At 36.9% G+C, this 8,329-nt stretch overlaps 1 non-coding gene across 1 annotated transcript; it reads right to left on the bottom strand.

Moving 5' to 3' along the window:
• Positions 1-7,930: 7,930 nt before the first annotated feature.
• On the bottom strand, positions 7,931-8,038 carry LOC131252431 (small nucleolar RNA R71). Its single transcript, XR_009174452.1, has one exon. It is a non-coding gene; the product is annotated as a small nucleolar RNA R71 (small nucleolar RNA).
• Positions 8,039-8,329: the final 291 nt, after the last annotated feature.

Below are 8,329 nucleotides of genomic sequence, written 5' to 3'. Positions count from 1 at the left end.
ACTTCTTAAAGTTCTCTAGCACCTTTCCTTGCTCCTCCTACCCTAATTCGTGTTTAGAAGCTCATAAAAGACTCATATTTATAAGCTTTGCTCAGACTGACTTTGAAACCACCTCAAATTTACTCAGTGTAGTTAGCTTCGGTCACACCAAACTTGAACTTTGGTCGGACCAAATTAACCTTCAGTCGAACCGAATTAACTCTTTTTCACACAAGAACTCTCTGTCTACCTTTGGTTGTACCGAGATTTCTTTTGGTCGCACCAAACTTCGCTTCAGTCAGACCGAATTAATCTTCGGTCGAACTAAATTAGCTTTGAATTTAATTGTTCCTCGTTGGACTATTTTGTGCACTTTCAGTCGCAACAAACATGGCTTTGGTCAGACCAAAAGTTGAGTTGAACAGTCTGTTTCTTCTGTTGGATTTGCGATTTTCCCAGTCTTTTCTTCCTTCTTTAGACTTTGTTATCTTGTATCTTTGGCATGTAATTTCTTTCTTGAACACCTCCAAATCTTCACTCATCATCTTGGTAATCTTTTAATCATTAAATCATGCTTTTAGCACCATTTTGACCTCGAGCTCTCGAAATCACCTTGTAAGAGAAAACATGTGTAATTAGATCAATTAAAAACTTTTATGTTCTTAAAACCAATGAATAATGAGGGGAAAATATGCAATATTTCACACTCAACACTTGCCCTATAAACTATTTCCATTAGAGTAGCTCGCTTGAATTATGGATGGGTATGATTTTTTTAACACGGGCCTAAATTTTTGTGGAATCTAATAGCTACAGTGGATTTTCTATAATTATCACTTTGGGCCCTATAAAAATCAAGAGTCGCAAATGTTTGCTTTGGTATGGCCCACTAGAATCACAAGTCAACCTGATTTTCCCTAGGCCTAATATGAGATTAAATATCTAATAATCGTTGTAGATCTGACATAAAAAACACTTACGGGCCCAACAAAAGCAAGAGCAGCATCCCTGCAATTCTTTTTATTGTCTAAATAATCTCTTTATACATTTGTATAAGGATGGTAGGACTTAAGTTTTAGCAAGGCACACCATGATGTGTATGATAAATCCACTCTAAGTATTAGATGTGTAATCCAAATTTAGGCCCAAAGCCAAAACATTAGGTCGACTGGTGAATTAGGTGGATAATGCCAAATAAAACAATTGGGAGAGAGACTTCCACCCTTGATTTTTACGGGGCGAACTCTGAATCCACTCCAACCATTAGATGCCAAATTAAAATATATTCCCACGGCCAAAAAATCAGGCCCATTTGTCATTTAGGTGGGGCATATGAAGGGAAACAATTTGGAGGGTGATTATTTCCTTGTACACTATTTCAATAATGCAGTCCAGATGGCACCATTGAAGCTGGGCCAGGCTTGGTCGGACCCTATATAAATATTCTAGGGTAAGTGTTGAGTGTCAAATATTATATATTTTTCCTATTTATATCTTAGTTTTATGAACATGATAATGCTTAATGATTATATTTTGTACATGTTTGTATTACGAGGTGAATCTGAGAGCTTGGAATGAAACGAATGTTAAAAACATGGATTTGATGCTCAAGAATCACCAAGGTTGAACACCCTGAACATTTCAATAGCCAAGTATTGAAAGTTCTCAGGTGTTACCAAGAAGTTTAACTTAATATGTACATGTGAACAATACCAATTTACCCATCCTAACCTGACATCTATTCCCCAACATGAATCTGACCGTTGATCATGTGGTTTGATATATGTACCTTTCTTCGACTAATCAGTGAATAAATCTCGATCCATAATATTTAGATGTAAGTTCTTTTGTAAGAACTATTTAGAAATGGGCATATAACCATGTAGAACCAGTAGATTTCATTCAACTCTTATATCCACAATAATTATGAAAATGCCATTAACCTAAACCCCTGAATTCTAGATCACATGGTTCCCATAATCCGTTTGATGTGATATGTTACACCATGCCTAGGTATCACAAATTAACCATACATGTCAAATTTCGGCCCTTAGATCATTGTAAAAGTGACCCAATTGGCAAATCAGCCCCTTAACCAATGATTTTGGTGTCCATCGAGTGAGGAAAGCTCATAGGTAGTTGTAGTAGGATATTTTCCTCCATACGAATGACTTGGATTGGACATCATATGGAATAAGTGTAAAATATGAAGGCCCCATTTTGGTAGGCTTTTACTTAGTCGCTAAGTTATCCTTTTAGGGCTTATCAACTTTGTATAAACCTAGATTTTCAGATTCAACCACTTCCTTCCATCCATCGCAACTTAAACTTGGACAATAGTTTGGCCTCACATGACTATGATATTATACAAAATTTAGACTCTAATCTATGATCCTACACCGTTGAACGCGGAAGCCAATTCCTTCCTTTTGGCGCAAAAGGTGAGATTTCAAATTTAAGCTTTTTCCACCATCGATCAACCACCAAATTTGGTCTAATTATTTGCTTATGTTGACTACACATTTCCTCCAAGATTGGTCCCCGATCATTAAGCGTGGACCACTAATTGAGAATAAGTTCGTTTCAATGCATGCTAGGAGAATTTCAAGATAGGCATATGAAAGGCTTAAATCTGCTTCATATTTCGGCTTATGGGCCAACACAACATGCTGAAGTCAATGAAGAGTGTGGATCTTCTTAAATTTCATCACAGTGGACCCCACACTATCCCTACAAACAACCAGATCTACACCAAGTTACCTTACGTACTTCTCCACCTCTTTAATCCTGAAAGATCTTCTATAATAAAGATTAGTGTGACCCACCAAAAGCTCGAATCATCTCCATGCTTCTCCACCTCTTTAATTCTGAAAGATCTTCTATCATAAAGATTAGTGTAACCCACCAAAAGCTTGAATCATCTCCATACTTCAAAATGTTGGTCTACATGATCTGACCAAGATTATGAATGGAGTGGATCTTATGAGAGATCAACAAAAGTGGACCTCACAAGATCAGAGTGTTGCAGCGCCTAACCCCATGACGAACTGATCATGCATTCGAACCGGGAAGTTCCACTTTCCATTTTTCTTCCTCTTTCTACTTACCTTCTACCCAAACTTAGTAACATCCCTACAATCCAGGAGTGGAGAATCAGGAGTGGATTCCCAGCAATTGAAATGGCAATCGTCCAACATATACATCTTGAATCCGATCAAAACCATTTTAAAAACATCTTCCAGCAACACAGATTGGATTAGCTCAAACAAGATCTAAACCATCCATTCCACACCAGGAATGTTTTCGAATTCAACTATAATTCCAAAGGAACCGGGAGAATCCCACGAAACTTGGGATTGCCGAGTTTCGTGGACTCGGTTGTAAGGATGTGTAGAAAACGCCTGCCACAAGTTTTCACTGAACCCACTAAACCAATACATCCGAACCTTCGATTATTGATGTCTATAAGCTTCCATGCTTCCATCTGGACCATCTGCAATGATCGCCTTGAAGAAAGATGGACAGGAATGAAATCTTCCATTGAAGCAACTTTCATCTTCTCCAATTTAACGTCAACTGTGTGATCTTGAGAAACCTTGATCGGGGAATCAGATACATCATTAAGGTAGGCCCCACAAAATCTGAATAAACTCCCATAGCTATTGGCCTGACCATCCAACAATACATCACCCAAATGAATCCAAATACAACTTGGCCTTACCCTACGTAATTACACCATGCGCATGTTGCGACTCTCCTCACTTTAAGATCGGTTGAGATCCCTATAAGAGACTACCCAATCTAGGAGTAATAGCCGGATATTTTGGGATAAAAATCTAGGCAAGGTGTAGGAAAAGAAAGAAACAAGAGAGGTTGAGGAGAAGGAGAAAAGATCAGACACTATAATCCACTAAGTTGTTGCCCGAGTAAGGACTGAATCTCATATTCCTCCTTTTCTTTCTTTTCAAAATCTTTATTTTCCAAGCGACGAAAGTGAAGAATTCCACCGCGTCAACATGGGCGATACATGGATCCTTACTCTTGCTTGGGTAGTAGACTTTTAGGAATTTCAACACCTGGTCAGGGGTTCGAGTTTCTGTAGGTGGTGAAATCCCATCGCAACGTGAGTGTGTGGGGGTGTGTGCGCATGTGTAAAAAAATGGGTGATACATAGCAAGTCTAAATCCGTTGAATCCAGTAATAGTTGGGTTTGGTTGGAAGTGATCCTGGCTAGCCATCCAGCTACAACAAGATAGAAAGGAATCGAGTGACCAATCACCCAGCCACGAGCAACATCCAATTTAAGTACAGATCTGAGTTAGGTTCCTAACGATAGAAGATGTTTAGGGCCGAGTTGAACTGAGTCGACTTAATGAAGGGATGTATTGAACTCCAAGTTTTTTTGTTGAAGTAAAAATTGGTGCTGAATGAGGATATAGTTTGATGTTAAGGTGTATACGTGGACATTTAGCCTCGAGTGAGGACGATTCAATTTAAGAGGTGAAGGATTCCTTTAAGCTTACCTTAATTTGATTTGATATGATTTATCTTATTCTTTTTCCATGTAATTGTTTGATTTACCATCATCAATTATTTATCTTTTAAAAATTATGGTTAATGTATAATTTTAATTATGAGTGATCTTTATGAATTTATGTGGCGCGATGGATATAAGCCTTGCCCTTGCTTTTACCAATTTTATTAAGTTAGCCATTGTTACTCTCCTCTTTTGTTAAGTTAGCCATTGCAACTCTCCTCTTTTATCGAGTTAGCCTATCACTACTCCTCTTTTATTGAGGTGGCTTCTCGCTACTCTTCTCCTTTATTATGTTAACCTTGTGCTACCTTCCTTTATAGCTTGGGCATATCTCTTGGAATTTTTGAACTCCTATAATTCAATTTATTTCCTCTTTGGTACAAGTGATGTATTAGAAGTATTACAGCTAGTGATTCAAATATTTATCATAGATGTAATGTGCTCTAGGTAGTGACCCTCTTGGTTGACGCATAATTTCATGGGTTTGAATAGTGGTGCATAAATCGATGTAAGTAATTCATAATGCGTGTTACATCACTTCTGGGATTGGATGTCGTAAATAGTCTCTCCATTAACAAATCTTGTCATGTAATTCATCCAAATCATGTGTTGTGCCGCCTCGATGTGTTCACATAAATCCACGGTAACGTCGGACACGCCGGTGAATCTCCATAGTTATGTGAGATGGGGCGAGTTGGATTTTCTATGAATTATATTCCACACTGTGATGATCACTACGTATGATAAGCCACACACACTTTGCTAGGCATGCATTCATATATATATTTGTTGCGGATATTGATACCTCTCATAGTAGTGGAGTACGAGGCGTATCAGAATCCTTACATTACTTTTATGAATCTCTTAAATTATTGTTAATCTTAAAAGATAACTATCATTATGAGTAGGGCATTGACCCTCTCCAACATTATAGATGATGCAGGTGATGTACAGATTGAAGACCTAGAGGACCATCCCCCTATGGAAGATTATATTAAATGAATAAGAAGATAGTTTTATAAAATCGTTTTATATTTCTGCTGCAAACTTAATAATGTAAGAAGCTCCCATTGAGAGGGCATTTGATAATTTATTGAATTCTTTTACTCTAGTGAAATAGTAAATACAGTCGATTTTATTCTCATGAATGGTTACCTTCATGAATGTAACTGAATGTAATCTAAATAAATAAATAAAATATGGTGTGATTTTTAAAGCATCCAATTAACACCCAGAATTCTCGGGCACGAATATGTACTCGGTCTGCTGAAATTTCGGGATGTTACAAAGGTAAGGGATGAATCTTAGGAGACCGATTCTAAAGATATCAAGACTCCAAGATTCAAAGAAACCAAGTGGAGAAGGAAGTCACAAGTGCAAGTGCAAAAAGACAGAAACAATTGAACTCATTATTGATGACGTCGAATACCCTTTAATCCCATCAAACAAAGTGCTCGATGCCATCAAAACCTGTTCGATTGCATCGAGATTTACAAGAATTTCAAGTTTGGTTGTTGGACTAATTGCCATGATTTTTTGAACAATTGAAGACCAATTTGATTCATTTAAAGACCAGTTCAATTGCATCGAAACATGTTCGATGGAATTGAGAATTTTGAGGATTTATGGAGCAACTTGTTGGATAGTTTCTGGACATTTTTCGAGTCATCGAATGCCCTTTGATGCAATCGAAGGTGTGTCTTCAATGCCATCAAAGGTCAGTCGATGACAACGATAACTTGGAATTCGATTTAACTTGGAATTTTACCTTCAATGACATCGAAGACTGTTTAATGCCATCGAAGGCGTTGTGCATAGTGCATAAATTTGAGGCGGTTTTCAAAGTCGGCTGAATAAAGCTTATAAATATGGGTTCTTTAAGGAGTTTTAAACAAGAATTAGGGTTCAATGAGCATAGAAAAGGGTGGAGCAGCCTCCTAAGAGTTCTTTCTTATTCCTTAATTTAGTTTTAATGTTTTATTTAAAGGTTTTAGTCTTAATCATGTTTATGGTTAACTAAGCCTCTTAGATAGGGCTAAGAGGTAAAGCTTGTACTTTGTTGGGATGTTTATCTTACTTTAATTCATATTTATGTTAAACTTTATTGATTTTTAGTTTGAATTAAGGAATATTTTTAATTTTCTATGATTTATCGTGACTCAAATTATAATAGATATTGTGATGGCTTTGAATATCTTCTAATTTGTTTTTTATATTGTTGAGATTGGTAAAATTCATGATTCACCAGGCTAAATTCTTTTCCAATCATCACAATGATTCTTTATGTGTGAACTATTTCAATGAGAAGTTCAGATTGTGCTTCAATTATTTTATTTCCAATTAGATAGGATAGGACTTCAATTCCATTTGTGTTTATTAAATCAAGTGAGGTAGCCTCTTGACAGCTACAAGTGGACCCTTGGCACTCTATTTCCCTTTTATGATTGAGAGTTATTCTCAACTATTCCTGACTTTTATTTAGATCTTATTATAGTTCTAGTTCTAATTATTTTTAGAATACATACAAGTTAAGTCCTTGTGGATTCGACCTCGGTCTCATCGAGTTATTACTACCTCACAACCCTGCACTTGGTGTTATGAACAAGTTTTTGGTGTCATTGTTGGGGACTTCAACTATATTTTTCTTAGATTAATTAGTATTGGAATTAGTTAGGATTGGGATTAAGTTTTTGCCGTGTTCTTTAGGATTTTTCTGAAATTATTTTTAGAAATTAACTTTGTTTTCTGTTTTATAGGATCTTAACATAGCAACTCCAGTCTGGTAACTTCTCTCTAACTCTCTTTTAATTTTAGATTTCTTATTTGTTATTAGGTTTTAGATTCTGAACTTGGGGGTTGTGCATGTTTCATGCCCAAGTGGGTTCGTGATAACATCCTTTTTCTCTTGAGTGAAGGACTAGTTGAAGGGTTGCTTATCCATCATTGGATTAGACACCACTTGAGATCATTTGAGTTAGTAGAAGTGATGGTTGCACATCAACCTCAACACCTAGTTGAGGAAGTCCAGGATGAGAATGAGGTGCATCATGCACCCCTGCCTCATACACTACGAGATTATTTACAACAGGCGGGGGTGAGTACACCTTCCTACATAATAATCCCATTGAATAAAAGAACCGTGAATGTTAAACTGATAGTAATTCAACTACTTCGTAAGTTTCATGGACTAGAATATGAAAGTCCATACTTGCACATGAAAAACTTTAATAAGATAATAGCCACATTGCAGTTTCCAAATGTGTCTGAGGACATAGTAAGACTGAAGTCGTTCCCTTTCTCCTTGAAAGAAAAGGCTATGTGGTTGTTGCATTCCCTAAGACTATGGTCCAATGGCACATGGGCTAAGATTACAAGGGAGTTCCTTAAAAAGTTCTTTTCGTATCATAAAACCAATACCTTAAGGAAAACAATCATGAATTTGGCACAAAAAGAGGGTGATACCTTCTTCAAATGTTGGGAGTGATATAAGGATCTCATCAATTCATGTCCATAACATGGCTATGAAAATTGGCGAGTAACAAGCTTTTTCTATGATGGATTGACTTCGCCCATGCGCCAATTAGTAGAGAAGATGTATAATGGGGAATTCATGAACAAGGAAGCTGATGATGCGTGGGATTATTTTGATAAACTTGTGAAAATGTGTAATCATGGGATACCTCCCCAAGACCCACCACTTCTAAACCTACTCAGTCAAAAGAAAGGGGAGGAATGTATGTCTTAAAAGAAGAAGATGACATGAGTGCAAGGGTGGCCAATCTCGCAAGGAAAGTCGAGGTCATGGAACTTAAT

The sequence above is a fragment of the Magnolia sinica genome, chromosome 7, assembly GCF_029962835.1.
Source record: "Magnolia sinica isolate HGM2019 chromosome 7, MsV1, whole genome shotgun sequence".
Taxonomy (NCBI): domain Eukaryota; kingdom Viridiplantae; phylum Streptophyta; class Magnoliopsida; order Magnoliales; family Magnoliaceae; genus Magnolia; species Magnolia sinica.
The sequence above is the reverse complement of the archived record's forward strand: the minus strand, read 5'-3'. Positions and strand labels throughout refer to the sequence as shown.